Source organism: Anastrepha obliqua, chromosome 6 (genome assembly GCF_027943255.1).
Source record: "Anastrepha obliqua isolate idAnaObli1 chromosome 6, idAnaObli1_1.0, whole genome shotgun sequence".
NCBI classification, from domain to species: domain Eukaryota; kingdom Metazoa; phylum Arthropoda; class Insecta; order Diptera; family Tephritidae; genus Anastrepha; species Anastrepha obliqua.
The window spans coordinates 4,506,213-4,529,227 of NC_072897.1; the positions used below are offsets into that span (position 1 = coordinate 4,506,213).

Consider the following 23,015-nt stretch of genomic DNA (forward strand, 5'->3'; position numbering starts at 1 on the left):
CAACCGTTGAAGGTAATATCTACCTTGTCGTTGTGCTTCGTTGGAAAATCCAAATTTTGATCTCTGTGGTTCAGGGTTTTGTATAGCCTCGGAGAATCCAAATGGAGCAAAAAATTGTACAAAATTTTCAACTACTTCGACAACGGCTAGTAGTAGTGGTGCGTCAGGTTCTTCTGCATCATCACAAAAGCAGATGTTACTCCTGCAGAATGACAATTGTTATTCAGAACCTTTACAACCTTCACACACATCCACTTGCAATTTCAGTAATCTTGTAAGACCACACTTGGGAGGCGGTGAATCTGGATACCCATCAGATTGTTGGTCAGAGTATCATGCTGGTCAGCCCCATTCTCAGTTTGCCGATAGTTACAAGAGTAAATGAGAAAAAAAGATTCATACAACTCTAGACCGCAGTGCTTACGAGAAGCCAGAGCGGCGTAGTTCGAACTCTACGCATTCCTGTGCATCTAGCACAGGTTGCTATGGTGATTACAATTTCTTCGACCGGGGCTCGAAAAAGTGGCACATTAAACAATATTGTTGTTAGTGGTAATGGTGGCGGTCACGTGGCCGGGGTAGGCATTATGCATGGTCGAAATTCGTCCTCATCTTCAGCTACTTCATCGAATATTTGAACTCAGCGTGCATCGTCAGCGTCAGAACGACCCGATTAACAACAGCAAGTTGGTGTTCGGGGCAACAGCACAAGTTTAACAAGTGAACAAGATCGTGACCATGACCGTGATCGCGAACACGAGCACCTGCTTAATCGTTCATCTCTTGATCGAAGCAATACTCAGCAGCAGAACTACCCGCAGCTCAAGCAGAAAAACTCCGATCATGACATGATGTTATTAAGTTGTAATGTAAAGCGGACTTATTTAATCAGTAATGAAGATGGTTCTTGTATTACGACTAGTAGCAATACTTCATTCATTTGCGGAGGCCGCAGCCAACTGAATGATACCAATGCCGCAAACCGTAGTACTGAAAACTACTTGTTCGGTAACACCCATTTAAAAAATAACATACATTCCACTTCCAGCACTTTTAACACATCCGTTAGCACGATGATTGCCTCAGAAAATGCTGGCGACCGTGGCAATGATACTGCAATGATTGTCGCCGAACACGCTTTCGTGCTATTGACGACATGAACAATGCACAGGGTATAGGTATACATAATGCCTCTGTTCGCAACTAAAGTCATAGAAGAAATTCCGTCGCTATTAGTTTTAAGTTACATGTTGCATTTGAAATAAGGCAATCTTTTAATGATAATGGTTTTGGGGAATACATTTTAAGTAATAAGGTTTAGGTAGATGTGTATAGTCTTTCTTCTCATACTTATTATTAAGCTTTACATATTCTCAAAATAAGACAAAACCACGAATTTCGTAGCAAAGAATGAACAAAGTTACTGACGGCTTATACATTGCTAATTATGATAGCCCTTAAACCACATTATTTCATTCGTTACATGATAGAAAGCAAAAAAAACTATTTGTTAAACAACTCTGGTATATAGAAACAGTTGTAGGGTATGTTCGCCGCACCCAATAATTACAAGAATATTGGGATCATGTTACTTTTTTGATGGCCTATTGCCGATCAAATATTATATGATTAGCTGTCGCAGTATTGCATTAGTTATTTCCCGTCGAACGTGTTTTTTGTTTCAACCAATAACTCCGTTTCATCTGAAATCAATTTTATGCCAAAACTACTAAATGGGAAATTTTCAACTTCAAAATATTATAGTATTTTTTAAATAAAAAGGTGATTCTCTGAGTTTTATATCAGTTTGTAATATATGTATTGTTTTTTTTTTGTATCCGGTGCATTTTTGGGAAAACTGGCACTTAATGACATTTTAAAATAGGTTAATATAGGAACCAAAACAAAATGCATCAATGTGCAAGAATAAAATAGAATTTTTGTACTTTTAGCAAATATTTTTTTGTTTAACTAAAAAGCGACATATTTCACATAACAAATCAATGTAAGAAATGGAAGCAACTTGTTTCTTTTCTACATTGTTTGGGAGAAGTGTAATTAAACAAGTGTGAGATCTATGTATATTTACTTTTGCTTTTTGTATTATTTATAAAATATAATTTTCTTTTAAGTCGAATTTCTTCGTGGAAGTCGGGCATAATGTTAAAAGGGTTAAATATATACTTATAAATACAACCCTATTCTTAAAAATCCATTTTCTATTGGTTTCACTTCTCTTAAGTATTTACGTATCACTTCAATTTATTCATTTTAAACATACTTTACTCATTAGGGCTTTCTAACGAAAGGACCTACTCCTTCGAGGGCAATTGTAAATCAAATTCGAAAGTATAGTGCAGTTAATTAACATTAAAGTTGTATACTGGAATATTTTGCCATTTGCTTCTACCATACCTTGTGAATAAAAAAAGTGTTAACTCCCGTTCATCAAACAATATTAAAAAAAGGCCACCATGGTTGCCATAGTTAAACTTACACAATTTAGCATACAAATATTATATAATTTATTTACGCAACCCTTCAAAAATAAGCGAAAACCTACAAAATATGTAAGCACTCTAAAACCTCCAATTACATTCATTCACAGTACATTTATAAAAACATGAATGAAACCAGAAATAGGGATGAGATTTGAATATTCATTAAAAGTGTTATAGTTAATCTAAAAAAAAAAATAATAATATTAATGACGCTGCTAAAATATTATTAAGAGAAATATCACAAATACAAAATATTTTGTACATATGGATGTAGTTAGACAAACTTCCATACACACAGTTAGTAACATAAATAAGTATAGAGGCACCTGATTTATGGAATTGTTTGACGCTAACGCTTTCCTTAATATGTAATCAAAATATTTTACACATGGTAATTGTGTACTGGGATAAGCTTTCATATGCGCCTTAATTTAGCAGTAAATTTTAGGTACCGTTTTCCACGCTTTGCTTTGTCTTTGATGCCAGCCAAATTTATGTCACAAAAGTTAGTATACAGCAAACGATAGTTCAGTTAGATAACATTTATTTTTACGCATTGATTAAAAAAGTTAAAACTATTCAAAGGAAATAATTAAAGTGAGTATAAAAATTTATGGAAGTAAGTTTTGTATTAATTTTTGCGACAATTTTAGCAATGGCACCAAGAGGGAAAGAGCTTTCTGATGATTTAAAAAAACTGAAGATTAAAATTCTGAAGATTTAAAAACCCGTTAAGGTGATTTTTTAGCTATTATCTTTTTAAACAGTTGGTTTAAACAGCTGACCCATGTTTCGTGTTTTGTTTCACTGTCAAACATCTTCAGTTTGGTCTATAACTCAACTATGAATCGTCTTACAAACGAACAACGCTTGCATTCATGAATTTTATTATAAAAATACGTGTTCTGTTAAAAAAAATCGAATGTTCGAAAAATTGTGTTCAGCGACGAAGCTCATTTTTGGAACAATGGGTACGTAAATAAGCAGAATTGTCGATTTTGGAGTGAAGATCAGCCAGAAGAATTGCAAGAGCTACCAATGTATCCAGAAAATGTCACAGTTTGGTGCAGTTTATGGGCTGGAGGTATCATTGGACCGTACTTCTTCAAAGATGCTGCGAATCGTAACGTAACTGTGAATGGTGAGCGCTACTGTGAAATGATATCCAACTTTTTTTTGCCCAAAATGCAAGAGCTTGACTTGCATGACATGTGGTTTCAGCAAGACGGTGCCACGTGCCACACAGCACGCGTAACAATCGACTTGTTGAGAGGCGTTCGAGACCTGTCAATTGGCCACCCAGATCGTGCGATATAACGCCTTTAGATTACTTTTTGTGAGGCTATGTTAAAGCTCTTGTTTATTCAGACAAGCTTACTTCAATTAACGCATTGGAAGACAACATTAAAGCATTTATATGTGAGATACCGGCCGAAACATTGGAAAGAGTATGCCAAAATTGGACTAAGCGGATGGACCATTTGAAGCGCAGTCACGGTCAACATTTGCATGAAATAATCTTCAAAGATTAAATTATATGGACTGTACTATCGATTTAAATAAAAGTTGCATGCATTTTTCTGAATTTTACGTGGGTTTTTTTGAAAAACTTTGCTATAGCTATAGGAACTTAAATCATTGCGAGAAATCGGTTGTTTGATAGATAGGAGTTTTGCTACAGTTGAAAATATTGTGAATAAATATAAAACTGCGGGAAGCACCACTAATAAAGAGCGTTGTGGGCGTCCCAGAGATAGAAGCTTAGTTGCACGGAAAATCAGGACAAACCCCAAAATAAGTGCCCCAAAATTGAAATCTGAAGTTGAAAATGAGCCCTGAAAACAATTTAGCACCAAACTATTCGCAGGGTGCATAGTGCTAGTTATCATGGGAGCAATGTTAAGAAAAACCCCTTCGTTAGTAGTGTCAATCGGAGTAAACGGATTTCATTCGCCAAAAATCTTGAAAAATATGACCAAACGTTTTGGAACCAAGTCATATTTTCTGTTGAGTGTAAGTTCAGTATCTGTGGATCTGATGGCCGTGAAAAAGTTTGGAGAAAAGTGAACGCGGAATTGGATCGGAACAATATGACCGGCACTGTGAAGCATGTAGGGGGCTCTGTGATAGTGTGGGGATGTATGGCTGCAAACAGGGTTGGAAACTTGGTATTTATCGAAAATATTATGGACCGATATGGGTATTTAAATATTTTGAAAAAAAGAACGAAAAATAAAGAAAGCGCTACGAAATTAGGCCTTGGAGGAACGTTTATCTTCCAGCAGGATAATGACCCGAAGCTTACATCCAACATTGTACGAGAGTAGCTGTTATACAATGTGCGAAAACCGCTGTAAATACCACCACAGTCCCCGGACACCAACCCAATCGAACATTTATGAGAACATTTAAAGCGGCAAATACGTAAACATCCGATTAGATTTAAGAAACAACTGAAAAACGTCCTTCAAGAGGAATGGAATAAAATACCACCAGCTGTAACTAAAAACTTGGTGAAATCAATGCCATCACGACTTAAAGCGATTGTAAAGTCTAATAGTTAACCTACCAAATACAAGGATTTGATTTTAATTACGTTTTTGATTTCACAAATTAATAATACTTACTCTTGAGACATGAATTTTTATAAAGTTTAATATAAAAACCTATAGTTTTGTTCCTTTTCAAAATTTTGTCATTATTGAGTGAAGGAATCGATTGGGGAAAAATTGAAAACGGGTCCGGTGTATACTTACTTCTGTTACTAACTGTAGCTAGTGCCATGATGCGAAGACGAAATATTACAATTTACCAGGCTAAATAAAGTTTTCGGTGGTTTTCACATAGTTTTTGTTTTTTAAAGTTGAATAAGTTCAATGTAGATGAATTTATTTATTTCGGTTATAAAATAACTGTGCCCATGCATGAGCATTGCATTGCAATGAGCTATTTGTTTCTGAGTCCTTATGAGCTATTTTTGTTGGATTTAGGTCCAGATCGTTTCGATAACGAAGATCCGACAGTGGGGAGAAACGATGGGCAATTCGAAGCATGAACAGAACCAGAAACAATGTTGCAAGTTTGTTGGTTGGTTGGCTAAAGTGGTGATTCGGCCAGAATCAAACTAGCGCTTCCGCACTTCTTCGTTACCAACTTGCTTAAAAATTATTTTCAGCATCACTATATCCAGTCTGTGCGGTTTAAGAACCTTATTAGGTTGTTGACATCTAAGCCAGACAGTTGTTCGAGGCTCTCGAACAGCAGTTGGCCAAGGGTTTATATTTTGTCCTTCCATAGGGCAGGGCATCCACAGAGGAAATGGAAGATTGTTTCCTTTTTCTCGGGCTGTATACAACTGTGACAGTATGCATTGTGAAGGATACCCATTTTGGCTGCTTGTTCTCCGATAGACCAAAAGTTAGTTATGACTGCCGTTAGTTTTTGTTGTTGTTGTTGTAGCAGCCTAAACATTCCCCTTACTTACATATGGGGAATGCTGCTAGAGTGACAGTCCTTGGCCGGATATAAGTCCGGGTCGTTTCGGTAACGTAGAACCGACTCTCGTTAGTCTCCAGGCCTCCCTACGTTTCATGTTTATTAATGTCGACGATTGCTTGAGGTTGTAGGTAGGCCATAACGTTCTGCTAATTTCGTATTTCGTCTGGTCTTTCCATCTACATCGGTGAGGTAGTTGTTCACTTTGACTGGACTCATTGCCCGACGCCATTATCGTCCAGTCGTCAGCGTGTGTGACCAGGGAGACTCCCTCTGGTGGTTTGGGGAAGTTTTGAGATGTAGAAGTTTAAAGCAAGGGTGAAAGGACATCATCCTACGGAACACCTTCCTTAAAATTCCTCTGTTTAGATGTATGGTCACGAAACATCACTTACGAGTGACGAACACTCAGATAGTTTGCGGACCACCTCTACAGCCCTGGCGGGAGTGTGGACTGATAAATATAATCTAGTAGCGTGGAATGGCTGACTGTGTCGAAAGCCTTTTTCAGGTCCAACGCTACAAGGACAGTCCTCTCGCAGGGGTGGTTTTGGTTAAGCCCACGGTTTATCTGGGCGTTTATGACGGTGAGTGCAGTGGTGATGCTATGCACTGGACGGAAACCATGCTGATATGGGGCTGGGGCCAGATGTTTCGTAAAGAGTTGGAGGAGGAGGGCTTCAAGTGTCTTCACTACTCTGGCAAGGAGAGTTATCGGGCGATAAGATTCCCCTTGGTTGGCGGGTCTCCCAGGTTTCAGTAGTGGGGCCACTCTCCCTGCTCTCCACTTGCAGGGATGATGAGAGTGGCCAAAGACAGGTTGAAGACCTTTGTGAGAAATCCTACTCCCAAGGGTCCTAGGTGCTGCAGCATCAGCGTTTTCAGTCCTTCAGGGCCAATGGCTTTAGATGATTTTGCTTTATTGATAGCCCCCTGAACCTAATCGCTGAACAAAGCAAGTGGCGCGCTGTCGTTCGTCAGTTTATGCAGCTGTTTGGTGGCACGACGCTTGGCTCTGTCGGCCGGAGGATGCAGTATAAAAAGTCGGCTGAAATAACTCGCGCATCTCTTCGTGTCCGACGAAGTGCAACCGTTTAAGGTAATAGCTACCTTGTCGTTGTGCTTCGTTGGAAAATCCAAAATTTGATCTCTGTGGTTCAGGGTTTTGTATAGCCTCGGAGAATCCAAATGGAGCAAAAAAATGTACAAAATTTTCAACTACTTCGACAACGGCTAGTAGTAGTGGTGCGTCAGGTTCTTCTGCAGCATCACAAAAGCAGATGTTACTCCTGCAGAATGACAATTGTTATTCAGAACCTTTACAACCTTCTCACACATCCACTTGCAATTTCAGTAATCTTGAAAGACCACACTTGGGAGGCGGTGAATCTGGATACCCATCGGATTGTTGGTCAGAGTCTCATGCTGGTCAGCCCCATTCTAAGTTTGCCGATAGTCAAAAGAGTAAACGAGAAAAAAAGATTCATACAACTCTAGACCGCAGTGCTTACGAGAAGCCAGAGCGGCGTAGTTCGAACTCTACGCATTCCTGTGCATCTAGCACAGGTTGCTATGGTGATTACAATTTCTTCGATCGGGGCTCGAAAAAGTGGCACATTAAACAATATTGTTGTTAGTAGTAGTACTGAAAACTATTGTTCGGTAACAGCCATTTAAAAAATAACATACATTCTACTTCCAGCACTTTTAACACATCCGTTAGCTCGATGATTGCCTCAGAAAATGCTGGCGACCGTGGCAATGATACTGCAATGATTGTCGCCGAACACGCTTTCGTGCTATTGCCGACATGAACAATGCACAGGGTATAGGTATACATAACGCCTCTGTTCTCAACTAAAGTCATAGATGAAATTCCGTCGCTATATAGTTTTAAGTTACTTGTTGCATTTGTAATAAGGCAATCTTTTAATGATAATGGTTTTGGGGAATACATTTTAAGTAATAAGGTTTAGGTAGATGTATATAGTCTTTCTTCTCATACTTATTATTAAGCTTTACATATTCTCAAAATAAGACAAAACCACGAATTTCGTAGGAAAGAATGAACAAAGTTACTGACGGCTTATACATTGCTAATTATGATAGCCCTTATTTCATTCGTTACATGATTGAAAGCAAAAATAAAACTATTTGTTAAACAACTCTGGTATATAGAAACAGTTGTAGGGTATGTTCGCCGCACCCAATAATTACAAGAATATTGGGATCATGTTACTTTTTTGATGGCCTATTGCCCATCAAATATTATATGATTAGCTGTCGCAGTATTGCATTAGTTATTTCCCGTCGAACGTGTTTTTTGTTTGAACCAATAACTCCGTTTCATCTGAAATCAATTTTATGCCAAAACTACTAAATGGGAAATTTTCAACTTCAAAATATTATAGTATTTTTTAAATAAAAAGGTGATTCTCTGAGTTTTATATCAGTTTGTAATATATGTATTGTTTTTTTTTTGTATCCGGTGCATTTTTGGGAAAACTGGCACTTAATGACATTTTAAAATAGGTTAATATAGGAACCAAAACAAAATGCATCAATGTGCAAGAATAAAATAGAATTTTTGTACTTTTAGCAAATATTTTTTTATTTAACTAAAAAGCGACATATTGTACATAACAAATCAATGTAAGAAATGGAAGCGACTTGTTTCTTATCTACATTGTTTGGGAGAAGTGTAATTAAACAAGTGTGAGATCTATGTATATTTACTTTTGCTTTTTGTATTATTTATAAAATATAATTTTTTTTTAAGTCGAATTTCTTCGTGGAAGTCGGGCATAATGTTAAAAGGGTTAGACAGATTATATATACTTATAAATACAACACTATTCTTAAAAATCCATTTTCTATTGGTTTCACTTCTCTTAAGTATTTACCTATCACTTCAATTTATTCATTTTAAACATACTTTACTCATTAGGGCTTTCTAACGAAAGGACCTACTTCTTCGAGGGCAATTGTAAATCAAATTCGAAAGTATAGTGCAGTTAATTAACATTAAAGTTGTATACTGGGATATTTTGCCATTTGCTTCTACCATACCTTGTGAATAAAAAAAGTGTTAACTCCCGTTCATCAAACAATATTAAAAAAAGGCCACCATGGTTGCCATAGTTAAACTTACACAATTTAGCATACAAATACTTTATAATTTATATTATTAACGCAACCCTTCAAAAATAAGCGAAAACCTACAAAATATGTAAGCACTCTAAAACCTCCAATTACATTCATTCACAGTACATTTATTAAAACATGAATGAAACCAAAAATAGGGATGAGATTTGAATATTCATTAAAAGTGTTATAGTTAATCTAAAAAAAAAATAATAATAATAATGACGCTCCTAAAACATTAATAAGAGAAATATCACAAATACAAAATATTTTGTGCATATGGATGTAGTTAGACAAACTTCCATACACACAGTTAGTAACATAAATAAGTATAGAGGCACCTGATTTATAGAATTGTTTGACGCTAACGCTTTCCTTAATATGTAATCAAAATATTTTACACATGGTAATTGTGTACTGGGATAAGCTTTCATATGCGTCTTAATTTAGCTGTAAATTTTAGGTACCGTTATCCACGCTTTGCTTTGCCTTTGATGCCAGCCAAATTTATGTCACAAAAGTTAGTATACAGCAAACGATAGTTCAGTTAGCATAACATTTATTTTTACGCATTGATTAAAAAAGTTAAAACTATTCAAAGGAAATAATTAAAGTGAGTATAAAAATGTATGGAAGTAAGTTTTGTATTAATTTTTGCGACATTTTTAGCAATGGCACCAAGAGGGAAAGAGCTTTCTGATGATTTAAAAAAACTGAAGATTAAAATTCTGAAGATTTAAAAACCCGTTAAGGTGATTTTTTAGCTATTATTATAACAGTTGGTTTAAACAGCTGACCCACGTTTCGTGTTTTGTTTCACTGTCAAACATCTTCAGTTTGGTCTATAATTCAACTATGAATCGTCTTACAAACGAACAACGCTTGCATTCATGAATTTTATTATAAAAATACGTGTTCTGTTAAAAAAATTCGAATGTTCGAAAAATTGTGTTCAGCGACGAAGCTCATTTTTGGAACAATGGGTACGTAAATAAGCAGAATTGTCGATTTTGGAGTGAAGATCAGCCAGAAGAATTGCAAGAGCTACCAATGTATCCAGAAAATGTCACAGTTTGGTGCAGTTTATGGGCTGGAGGTATCATTGGACCGTACTTCTTCAAAGATGCTGCGAATCGAAACGTAACTGTGAATGGTGAGCGCTACTGTGAGATGATATCCAACTTTTTTTTTGCCCAAAATGCAAGAGCTTGACTTGCATGACATGTGGTTTCAGCAAGACGGTGCCACGTGCCACACAGCACGCGTAACAATGGACTTGTTGAGAGGCGTTCGAGACCTGTCAATTGGCCACCCAGATCGTGCGATATAATGCCTTTAGATTACTTTTTGTGAGGCTATATTAAAGCTCTTGTTTATTCAGACAAGCCTACTTCAATTAACGCATTGGAAGACAACATTAAAGCATTTATATGTGAGATACCGGCCGAAACATTGGCAAGAGTATGCCAAAATTGGACTAAGCGGATGAACCATTTGAAACGCATTCGCGGTCAACATTTGCATGAAATAATCTTCAAAGATTAAATTATATGGACTTTACTACCGATTTAAATAAAAATTGCATGCATTTTTCTGAATTTTACGTGTGTTTTTTTTTTTGAAAAACTTTGCTATAGCTATAGGAACTTAAATCATTGCGAGAAATCGGTTGTTTGATAGATAGGAGTTTTGCTACAGTTGAAAATATTGTGAATAAATATAAAACTGCGGGAAGCACCACTAATAAAGAGCGTTGTGGGCATCCCAGAGAAAGAAGCTTAGTCGTACGGAAAATCAGGACAAACCCCAAAATAAGTGCCCCAAAATTGAAATCTAAAGATGAAAATGAGCCTGGAAAACAATTTAGCACCAAACTATTCGCAGGGTGCATAGTGCTAGTTATCATGGGAGCAATGTTAAGAAAAACCCCTTCGTTAGTAGTGTCAATCGACGTAAACGGATTCCATTCGCCAAAGATCATGAAAAATTTGACCAAACGTTTTGGAACTAAGTCATATTTTCCGTTGAGTGTAAGTTCAGTATCTGTGGATCTGATGGCCGTGAAAAAGTTTGGAGAAAAGTGAACGCGGAATTGGATCTGAACAATATGACCGGCACTGTGAAGCAGGTAGGGGGCTCTGTGATAGTATGGGGATGTATGGCTGCAAACAGGGTTGGAAACTTGGTATTTATCGAAAATATTATGGACCGATATGGGTATTTAAATATTTTGAAAAATAACTTAAAAGAAAGCGCCACGAAATTAGGCCTTGGAGGAACGTTTATCTTCCAGCAGGATAATGACCCGAAGCTTACATCCAACATTGTACGAGAGTAGCTGTTATACAATGTGCGAAAACAGCTGAAAATACCGCCCCAGTCCTCGGACACCAACCCAATCGAACATTTATGAGAACATTTAAAGCGGCAAATACGTAAACATCCGATTAGAAATAAGAAACAACTGAAAAACGTCCTTCAAGAGGAATGGAATAAAATACCACCAGCTGTAACTGAAAACTTGGTGAAATCAATGCCATCACGACTTAAAGCGATTGTAAAGTCTAATAGTTAGTTAACCTACCAAATACTAGGAATTGATTTTAATTACGTTTTTGATTTCACAAATTAATAATATGATGAACAGTATACTTACTTTTGAGACATGAATTTTTATAAAGTTTAATATAAAAACCTTTAATTTTGTTCCTTTTCAAAATTTTGACATTATTTGGATTAAATATGATTTTTGTATTTCATTCATGTAAATAAAACACAATTTTGTTATAACTTAGGTTGTGTGAAGGAATCGATTGGGGAAAATTGAAAACGGGTCCGGTGTATACTTACTTCTGTTACTAACTGTAGCTAGTGCTATGATGCGACGACGAAATATTGCAATTTACCAGGCTAAATAAAGTTTTCGGTGGTTTCCACATAGTTTTTGTTTTTTAAAGTTGAATAAGTTCAATGTAGATGAATTTATTTATTTCGGTTATACAATAACTGTGCCCATGCATGAGCATTGCATTGCTATTTGTTTCCGAGTCCTAGTGAGCTATTTTTGTTGGATTTAGGTCCAGATCGTTTCGATAAAGTTACTGACGGCTTATACATTGCTAATTATGATAGCCCTAAAACCACATTATTTCATTCGTTACATGATTGAAAGCAAAAATAAAACTATTTGTTAAACAACTCTGGTATATAGAAACAGTTGTAGGGTATGTTCGCCGCACCCAATAATTACAAGAATATTGGGATCATGTTACTTTTTTGATGGCCTATTGCCGATCAAATATTATATGATTAGCTGTCGCAGTATTGCATTAGTTATTTCCCGTCGAACGTGTTTTTTGTTTGAACCAATAACTCCGTTTCATCTGAAATCAATTTTATGCCAAAACTACTAAATGGGAAATTTTCAACTTCAAAATATTATAGTATTTTTTAAATAAAAAGGTGATTCTCTGAGTTTTATATCAGCTTGTAATATATGTATTGTTTTTTTTTTTTGTATCCGGTGCATTTTTGGGAAAACTGGCACTTAATGACATTTTAAAATAGGTTAATATAGGAACCAAAACAAAATGCATCAATGTGCAAGAATAAAATAGATTTATTGTACTTTTAGCAAATATTTTTTTGTTTAACTAAAAAGCGACATATTGTACATAACAAATCAATGTAAGAAATGGAAGCGACTTGTTTCTTTTCTACATTGTTTGGGAGAAGTGTAATTAAACAAGTGTGAGATCTATGTATATTTACTTTTGCTTTTTGTATTATTTATAAAATATAATTTTCTTTTAAGTCGAATTTCTTCGTGGAAGTCGGGCATAATGTTAAAAGGGTTAGATATATACTTAAAAATACAACCCTATTCTTAAAAATCCACTTTCTATTGGTTTCACTTCTCTTAAGTATTTACCTATCACTTCAATTTATTCATTTTAAACATACTTTACTCATTAGGGCTTTCTAACGAAAGGACCTACTTCTTCGAGGGCAATTGTAAATCAAATTCGAAAGTATAGTGCAGTTAATTAACATTAAAGTTGTATACTGGAATATTTTGCTATTTGCTTCTACCATACCTTGTGAATAAAAAAAGTGTTAGCTCCCGTTCATCAAACAATATTAAAAAAAGGCCACCATGGTTGCCATAGTTAAACTTACACAATTTAGCATACAAATATTATATAATTTATTTACGCAACCCTTCAAAAATAAGCGAAAACCTACAAAATATGTAAGCACTCTAAAACCTCCAATTACATTCATTCACAGTACATTTATAAAAACATGAATGAAACCAGAAATAGGGATGAGATTTGAATATTCATTAAAAGTGTTATAGTTAATCTAAAAAAAAAATAATAATACTAATGACGCTCCTAAAATATTAATAAGAGAAATATCACAAATACAAAATATTTTGTACATATGGATGTAGTTAGACAAACTTCCATACATACAGTTAGTAACATAAATAAGTACACAGGAACCTGCTTTATGGAATTGTTTGGCGCTAACGCTTTCCTTAATATGTAATCAAAATATTTTACACATGGTAATTGTGTACTGGGATAAGCTTTCATATGCGCCTTAATTTAGCTGTAAATTTTAGGTACCGTTATCCACGCTTTGCTTTGTCTTTGATGCCAGCCAAACTTATGTCACAAAAGTTAGTATACAGTAAACGATAGTTCGGTTAGCATAACATTTATTTTTACGCATTGATTAAAAAAGTTAAAACTATTCAAAGGAAATAATTAAAGTGAGTATAAAAATTTATGGAAGTAAGTTTTGTATTAATTTTTGCGACATTTTTAGCAATGGCATCAAGAGGGAAAGAGCTTTCTGATGATTTAAAAAAATTGAAGATTAAAATTCTGAAGATTTAAAAACCCGTTAAGGTGATTTTTTAGCTATTATCTTTTTAAACAGTTGGTTTAAACAGCTCACCCATGTTTCGTGTTTTGTTTCACTGTCAAACATCTTCAGTTTGGTCTATAATTCAACTATGAATCGTGTTACAAACGAACAACGCTTGCAAATCATTGAATTTTATTATAAAAATGCGTGTTATGTTAAGAAAGTTTAAGATCCACTTTTTGATCGAACAATTGTGTTCAGCGACGAAGCTCATTTTTGGAACAATGGGTATGTAAATAAGCAGAATTGTCGATTTTGGAGTGAAGATCAGCCAGAAGAATTGCAAGAGCTACCAATGTATCCAGAAAATGTCACAGTTTGGTGCAGTTTATGGGCTGGAGGTATCATTGGACCGTACTTCTTCAAAGATGCTGCGAATCGTAACGTAACTGTGAATGGTGAGCGCTACTGTGAAATGATATCCAACTTTTTTTTTGACCAAAATGCAAGAGCTTGACTTGCATGACATGTGGTTTCAGCAAGACGCGTAACAATGGACTTGTTGAGAGGCGTTCGAGACCTGTCAATTGGCCACCCAGATCGTGCGATATAACGCCTTTAGATTACTTTTTGTGAGGCTATGTTAAAGCTCTTGTTTATTCAGACAAGCCTACTTCAATTAACGCATTGGAAGACAACATTAAAGCATTTATATGTGAGATACCGGCCGAAACATTGGAAAGAGTATGCCAAAATTGGACTAAGCGGATGAACCATTTGAAGCGCAGTCGCGGTCAACATTTGCATGAAATAATCTTCAAAGATTAAATTATATGGACTTTACTATCGATTTAAATAAAAATTGCATGTATTTTTCTGAATTTTACGTGGGTTTTTTTGAAAAACTTTGCTATAGCTATAGGAACTTAAATCATTGCGAGAAATCGGTTGTTTGATAGATAGGAGTTTTGCTACAGTTGAAAATATTGTGAATAAATATAAAACTGCGGGAAGCACCACTAATAAAGAGCGTTGTGGGCGTCCCAGAGATAGAAGCTTAGTCGCACGGAAAATCAGGACAAACCTCAATTTAAGTGCCCCAAAATTGAAATCTGAAGTTGAAAATGAGCCTGGAAAACAATTTAGCACCAAACTATTCGCAGGGTGCATAGTGCTAGTTATCATGGGAGCAATGTTAAGAAAAACCCCTTCGTTAGTAGTGTCAATCGGAGTAAACGGATTCCATTCGCCAAAGATCATGAAAAATATGACCAAACGTTTTGGAACCAAGTCATATTTTCTGCTGAGTGTAAGTTCAGTATCTGTGGATCTAATGGCCGTGAAAAAGTTTGGAGAAAAGTGAACTCGGAATTGGATCTGAACAATATGACCGGAAATGTGAAGCATGTAGGGGGCTCTGTGATAGTGTGGGGATGTATGGCTGCAAAAAGGGTTGGAAACTTGGTATTTATCGAAAATATTATGGACCGATATGGGTATTTAAATATTTTGAAAAAAAGAACGAAAAATAAAGAAAGCGCTACGAAATTAGGCCTTGGAGGAACGTTTATCTTCCAGCAGGATAATGACCCGAAGCTTACATCCAACATTGTACGAGAGTAGCTGTTATACAATGTGCGAAAACAGCTTAAAATACCACCACAGTCCCCGGACACCAACCCAATCGAACATTTATGAGAACATTTAAAGCGGCAAATACGTAAACATCCGATTAGAAATAAGAAACAACTGAAAAACGTCCTTCAAGAGGAATGGAATAAAATACCACCAGCTGTAACTGAAAACTTGGTGAAATCAATGCCATCACGACTTAAAGCGATTGTAAAGTCTAATAGTTAACCTACCAAATACAAGGATTTGATTTTAATTACGTTTTTGATTTCACAAATTAATAATACTTACTTTTGAGACATGAATTTTTATAAAGTTTAATATAAAGCCTTTAATTTTGTTCCTTTTCAAAAGTTTGTCCTTATTTGGATTAAATATGATTTTTGTATTTCATTCATGTAAATAAAACACAATTTTGTTATAACTTAGGTTGTGTGTGAAGGAACCGATTGGGGGAAAATTGAAAACGGGTCCGGTGTATACTTACTTCTGTTACTAACTGTAGCTAGTGCCATGATGCGACGACGAAATATTGCAATTTACCAGGCTAAATAAAGTTTTCGGTGGTTTTCACATAGTTTTTGTTTTTTAAAGTTGAATAAGTTCAATGTAGATGAATTTATTTATTTCGGTTATACAATAACTGTGCCCATGCATGAGCATTGCATTGCAATGAGCTATTTGTTTCTGAGTCCTAATGAGCTATTTTTGTTGGATTTAGGTCCAGATCGTTTCGATAACGAAGATCCGACAGTGGGGAGAAACGATGGGCAATTCGAAGCATAAACAGAACCAGAACCAGAAACAATGTTGCAAGTTTGTTGGTTGGTTGGTTAAAGTGGTGATTCGGCCAGAATCAAACTAGCGCTTCCGCACCATTTTGTTGCCACATCTTCGTTACCAACTTGCTTAAAAGTTATTTTCAGCATCACTATATCCAGTCTGTGCGGTTTAAGAACCTTATTAGGTTGTTGACATCTAAGCCAGACAGTTGTTCGAGGCTCTCGAACAGCAGTTGGCCAAGGGTTTATATTTTGTCCTTCCATAGGGCAGGGCATCCACAGAGGAAATGGAAGATTGTTTCCTTTTTCTCCGGCTGTATACAACTGTGACAGTATGCATTGTGAGGGATACCCATTTTGGCTGCTTGTTCTCCGATAGACCAAAAGTTAGTTATGACTGCCGTTTTTGTTGTTGTTGTTGTAGCAGCCTAAACATTCCCCATACTTACATATGGGGAATGCTGCTGGAGTGACAGTCCTTGGCCGGATATAAGTCCGGGTCGTTTCGGTAACGTAGAACCGACTCTCGTTAGTCTCCAGGCCTCCCGACGTTTCATGTTTATTAATGTCGACGATTGCTTGAGGTTGTAGGTAGGCCATAACGTTCTGCTAATTTTGTATTACGAGTGACGAACACTCAGATAGTTTGCGGACCACGTTTTCAGCCCTGGCGGGAGTGTGGACTGATAAATATAATCTAGTAGCGTGGAATGGCTGACTGTGTCGAAAGCCTTTTTCAGGTCCAACGCTACAAGGACAGTCCTCTCGCAGGGGCGGTTTTGGTTAAGCCCACGGTTTATCTGGGCGTTTATGACGGTGAGTGCAGTGGTGATGCTATGCACTGGACGGAAACCATGCTGATGTGGGGCTGGGGCCAGATGTTTCGTAAAGAGTTGGAGGAGGAGGGCTTCAAGTGTTTTCACTACTCTGGCAACGAGAGTTATCAGGCGATAAGATTCCCCTTGGTTGGCGGGTCTTCCAGGTTTCAGTAGTGGGGCCACTCTCCCTGCTCTCCACTTGCAGGGATGATGAGAGTGGCCAAAGACAGGTTGAAGACCTTTGTGAGAAATCCTACTCCCAAGGGTCCTAGGTGCTGCAGCATCAGCGTTTTCAGTCCTTCAGGGCCAATGGCTTTAGATGATTTTGCTTTATTGATAGCCCCCTGAACCTAATCGCTGAACAAAGCAAGTGGCGCGCTGTCGCTCGTCAGTTTGTGCAGTTGTCTGGTGGCACGACGCTTGGCTCTGTCGGCCGGAGGATGCAGTATAAAAAGTCGGCTGCAATAACTCGCGCATCTCTTCGTGTCCGACGAAGTGCAACCGTTGAAGGTAATATCTACCTTGTCGTTGTGCTTCGTTGGAAAATCCAAATTTTGATCTCTGTGGTTCAGGGTTTTGTATAGCCTCGGAGAATCCAAATGGAGCAAAAAAATGGACAAAATTTTCAACTACTTCGACAACGGCTAGTAGTAGTGGTGCTTCAGGTTCTTCTGCAGCATCACAAAAGCAGATGTTACTCCTGCAGAATGACAATTGTTATTCAGAACCTTTACAACCTTCTCACACATCCACTTGCAATTTCAGTAATCTTGAAAGACCACACTTGGGAGGCGGTGAATCTGGATACCCATCAGATTGTTGGTCAGAGTCTCATGCTGGTCAGCCCCATTCCCAGTTTGCCGATAGTTACAAGAGTAAACGAGAAAAAAATATTCATACAACTCTAGACCGCAGTGCTTACGAGAAGCCAGAGCGGCGTAGTTCGAACTCTACGCATTCCTGGGGCTCGAAAAAGTGGCACATTAAACAATATTGTTGTTAGTGGTAATGGTGGCGGTCACGTGGCCGGGGTAGGCATTATGCATGGTCGAAATTCGTTCTCATCTTCAGCTACTTCATCGAATATTTGAACTCAGCGTGCATCGTCAGCGTCAGAACGACCACATCAACAACAGCAAGTTGGTGTTCGGGGCAACAGCACAAGTTTAACAAGTGAACAAGATCATGACCATGACCGTGATCGCGAACACGAGCACCTGCTTAATCGTTCATCTCTTGATCGAAGCAATACTCAGCAGCAGAACTACCCGCAGCTCAAGCAGAAAAACTCCGATGATGACATGATGTTATTAAGTTGTAATGTAAAGCGGACTTATTTAATCAGTAAGGAAGATGGTTCTTGTATTACGACTAGTAGCAATACTTCATTCATTTGCGGAGGCCGCATCCAACTGAATGATACCAATGCCGCAAAGCGTAGTACTGAAAACTACTTGTTCGGTAACACCCATTTAAAAAATAACATACATTCTACTTCCAGCACTTTTAACACATCCGTTAGCTCGATGATTGCCTCAGAAAATGCTGACGACCGTGGCAATGATACTGCAATGATTGTCGCCGAGCACGCTTTCGTGCTATTGACGACATGAACAATGCACAGGGTATAGGTATACATAACGCCTCTGTTCGCAACTAAAGTCATAGAAGAAATTCCGTCGCTATATAGTTTTAAGTTACTTGTTGCATTTGTAATAAGGCAATCTTTTAATGATAATGGTTTTGGGGAATACATTTTAAGTAATAAGGTTTAGGTAGATGTGTATAGTCTTTCTTCTCATACTTATTATTAAGCTTTACATATTCTCAAACTAAGACAAAACCACGAATTTCGTAGCAAAGAATGAACAAAGTTACTGACGGCTTATACATTGCTAATTATGATAGCCCTAAAACCACATTATTCCATTCGTTACATGATTGAAAGCAAAAATAAAACTATTTGTTAAACACGTCTGGTATATAGAAACAGTTGTAGGGTATGTTCGCCGCACCCAATAATTACAAGAATATTGGGATCATGTTACTTTTTTGATGGCCTATTGCCGATCAAATATTATATGATTACCTGTCGCAGTATTGCATTAGTTATTTCCCGTCGAACGTGTTTTTTGTTTGAACCAATACCTCCGTTTCATCTGAAATCAATTTTATGCCAAAACTACTAAATGGGAAATTTTCAACTTCAAAATATTATAGTATTTTTTAAATAAAAAGGTGATTCTCTGAGTTTTATATCAGCTTGTAATATATGTATTGTTTTTTTTTTTTTGTATCCGGTGCATTTTTGGGAAAACTGGCACTTAATGACATTTTAAAATAGGTTAATATAGGAACCAAAACAAAATGCATCAATGTGCAAGAATAAAATAGATTTATTGTACTTTTAGCAAATATTTTTTTGTTTAACTAAAAAGCGACATATTGTACATAACAAATCAATGTAAGAAATGGAAGCGACTTGTTTCTTTTCTACATTGTTTGGGAGAAGTGTAATTAAACAAGTGTGAGATCTATGTATATTTACTTTTGCTTTTTGTATTATTTATAAAATATAATTTTCTTTTAAGTCGAATTTCTTCGTGGAAGTCGGGCATAATGTTAAAAGGGTTAGATATATACTTAAAAATACAACCCTATTCTTAAAAATCCACTTTCTATTGGTTTCACTTCTCTTAAGTATTTACCTATCACTTCAATTTATTCATTTTAAACATACTTTACTCATTAGGGCTTTCTAACGAAAGGACCTACTTCTTCGAGGGCAATTGTAAATCAAATTCGAAAGTATAGTGCAGTTAATTAACATTAAAGTTGTATACTGGAATATTTTGCTATTTGCTTCTACCATACCTTGTGAATAAAAAAAGTGTTAGCTCCCGTTCATCAAACAATATTAAAAAAAGGCCACCATGGTTGCCATAGTTAAACTTACACAATTTAGCATACAAATATTATATAATTTATTTACGCAACCCTTCAAAAATAAGCGAAAACCTACAAAATATGTAAGCACTCTAAAACCTCCAATTACATTCATTCACAGTACATTTATAAAAACATGAATGAAACCAGAAATAGGGATGAGATTTGAATATTCATTAAAAGTGTTATAGTTAATCTAAAAAAAAAAATAATAATACTAATGACGCTCCTAAAATATTATTAAGAGAAATATCACAAATACAAAATATTTTGTACATATGGATGTAGTTAGACAAACTTCCATACATACAGTTAGTAACATAAATAAGTACACAGGAACCTGCTTTATGGAATTGTTTGGCGCTAACGCTTTCCTTAATATGTAATCAAAATATTTTACACATGGTAATTGTGTACTGGGATAAGCTTTCATATGCGCCTTAATTTAGCTGTAAATTTTAGGTACCGTTATCCACGCTTTGCTTTGTCTTTGATGCCAGCCAAACTTATGTCACAAAAGTTAGTATACAGTAAACGATAGTTCGGTTAGCATAACATTTATTTTTACGCATTGATTAAAAAAGTTAAAACTATTCAAAGGAAATAATTAAAGTGAGTATAAAAATTTATGGAAGTAAGTTTTGTATTAATTTTTGCGACATTTTTAGCAATGGCATCAAGAGGGAAAGAGCTTTCTGATGATTTAAAAAAATTGAAGATTAAAATTCTGAAGATTTAAAAACCCGTTAAGGTGATTTTTTAGCTATTATCTTTTTAAACAGTTGGTTTAAACAGCTGACCCATGTTTCGTGTTTTGTTTCACTGTCAAACATCTTCAGTTTGGTCTATAATTCAACTATGAATCGTGTTACAAACGAACAACGCTTGCAAATCATTGAATTTTATTATAAAAATGCGTGTTATGTTAAGAAAGTTTAAGATCCACTTTTTGATCGAACAATTGTGTTCAGCGACGAAGCTCATTTTTGGAACAATGGGTATGTAAATAAGCAGAATTGTCGATTTTGGAGTGAAGATCAGCCAGAAGAATTGCAAGAGCTACCAATGTATCCAGAAAATGTCACAGTTTGGTGCAGTTTATGGGCTGGAGGTATCATTGGACCGTACTTCTTCAAAGATGCTGCGAATCGTAACGTAACTGTGAATGGTGAGCGCTACTGTGAAATGATATCCAACTTTTTTTTTGACCAAAATGCAAGAGCTTGACTTGCATGACATGTGGTTTCAGCAAGACGGTGACACGTGCCACACAGCACGTGTAACAATGGACTTGTTGAGAGGCGTTCGAGACCTGTCAATTGGCCACCCAGATCGTGCGATATAACGCCTTTAGATTACTTTTTGTGAGGCTATGTTAAAGCTCTTGTTTATTCAGACAAGCCTACTTCAATTAACGCATTGGAAGACAACATTAAAGCATTTATATGTGAGATACCGGCCGAAACATTGGAAAGAGTATGCCAAAATTGGACTAAGCGGATGAACCATTTGAAGCGCAGTCGCGGTCAACATTTGCATGAAATAATCTTCAAAGATTAAATTATATGGACTTTACTATCGATTTAAATAAAAATTGCATGTATTTTTCTGAATTTTACGTGGGTTTTTTTGAAAAACTTTGCTATAGCTATAGGAACTTAAATCATTGCGAGAAATCGGTTGTTTGATAGATAGGAGTTTTGCTACAGTTGAAAATATTGTGAATAAATATAAAACTGCGGGAAGCATCACTAATAAAGAGCGTTGTGGGCGTCCCAGAGATAGAAGCTTAGTCGCACGGAAAATCAGGACAAACCTCAATTTAAGTGCCCCAAAATTGAAATCTGAAGTTGAAAATGAGCCTGGAAAACAATTTAGCACCAAACTATTCGCAGGGTGCATAGTGCTAGTTATCATGGGAGCAATGTTAAGAAAAACCCCTTCGTTAGTAGTGTCAATCGGAGTAAACGGATTCCATTCGCCAAAGATCATGAAAAATATGACCAAACGTTTTGGAACCAAGTTATATTTTCTGCTGAGTGTAAGTTCAGTATCTGTGGATCTAATGGCCGTGAAAAAGTTTGGAGAAAAGTGAACTCGGAATTGGATCTGAACAATATGACCGGAAATGTGAAGCATGTAGGGGGCTCTGTGATAGTGTGGGGATGTATGGCTGCAAAAAGGGTTGGAAACTTGGTATTTATCGAAAATATTATGGACCGATATGGGTATTTAAATATTTTGAAAAAAAGAACGAAAAATAAAGAAAGCGCTACGAAATTAGGCCTTGGAGGAACGTTTATCTTCCAGCAGGATAATGACCCGAAGCTTACATCCAACATTGTACGAGAGTAGCTGTTATACAATGTGCGAAAACAGCTTAAAATACCACCACAGTCCCCGGACACCAACCCAATCGAACATTTATGAGAACATTTAAAGCGGCAAATACGTAAACATCCGATTAGAAATAAGAAACAACTGAAAAACGTCCTTCAAGAGGAATGGAATAAAATACCACCAGCTGTAACTGAAAACTTGGTGAAATCAATGCCATCACGACTTAAAGCGATTGTAAAGTCTAATAGTTAACCTACCAAATACAAGGATTTGATTTTAATTACGTTTTTGATTTCACAAATTAATAATACTTACTTTTGAGACATGAATTTTTATAAAGTTTAATATAAAGCCTTTAATTTTGTTCCTTTTCAAAAGTTTGTCCTTATTTGGATTAAATATGATTTTTGTATTTCATTCATGTAAATAAAACACAATTTTGTTATAACTTAGGTTGTGTGTGAAGGAACCGATTGGGG

At 36.3% G+C, this 23,015-nt stretch overlaps 1 pseudogene; it reads left to right on the plus strand.

The window, feature by feature from the left end:
- LOC129249898 (uncharacterized) overlaps positions 1 to 18,863 on the plus strand; it is a 38,216-nt pseudogene extending 19,353 nt beyond the window's left edge.
- Positions 18,864 to 23,015: the final 4,152 nt, after the last annotated feature.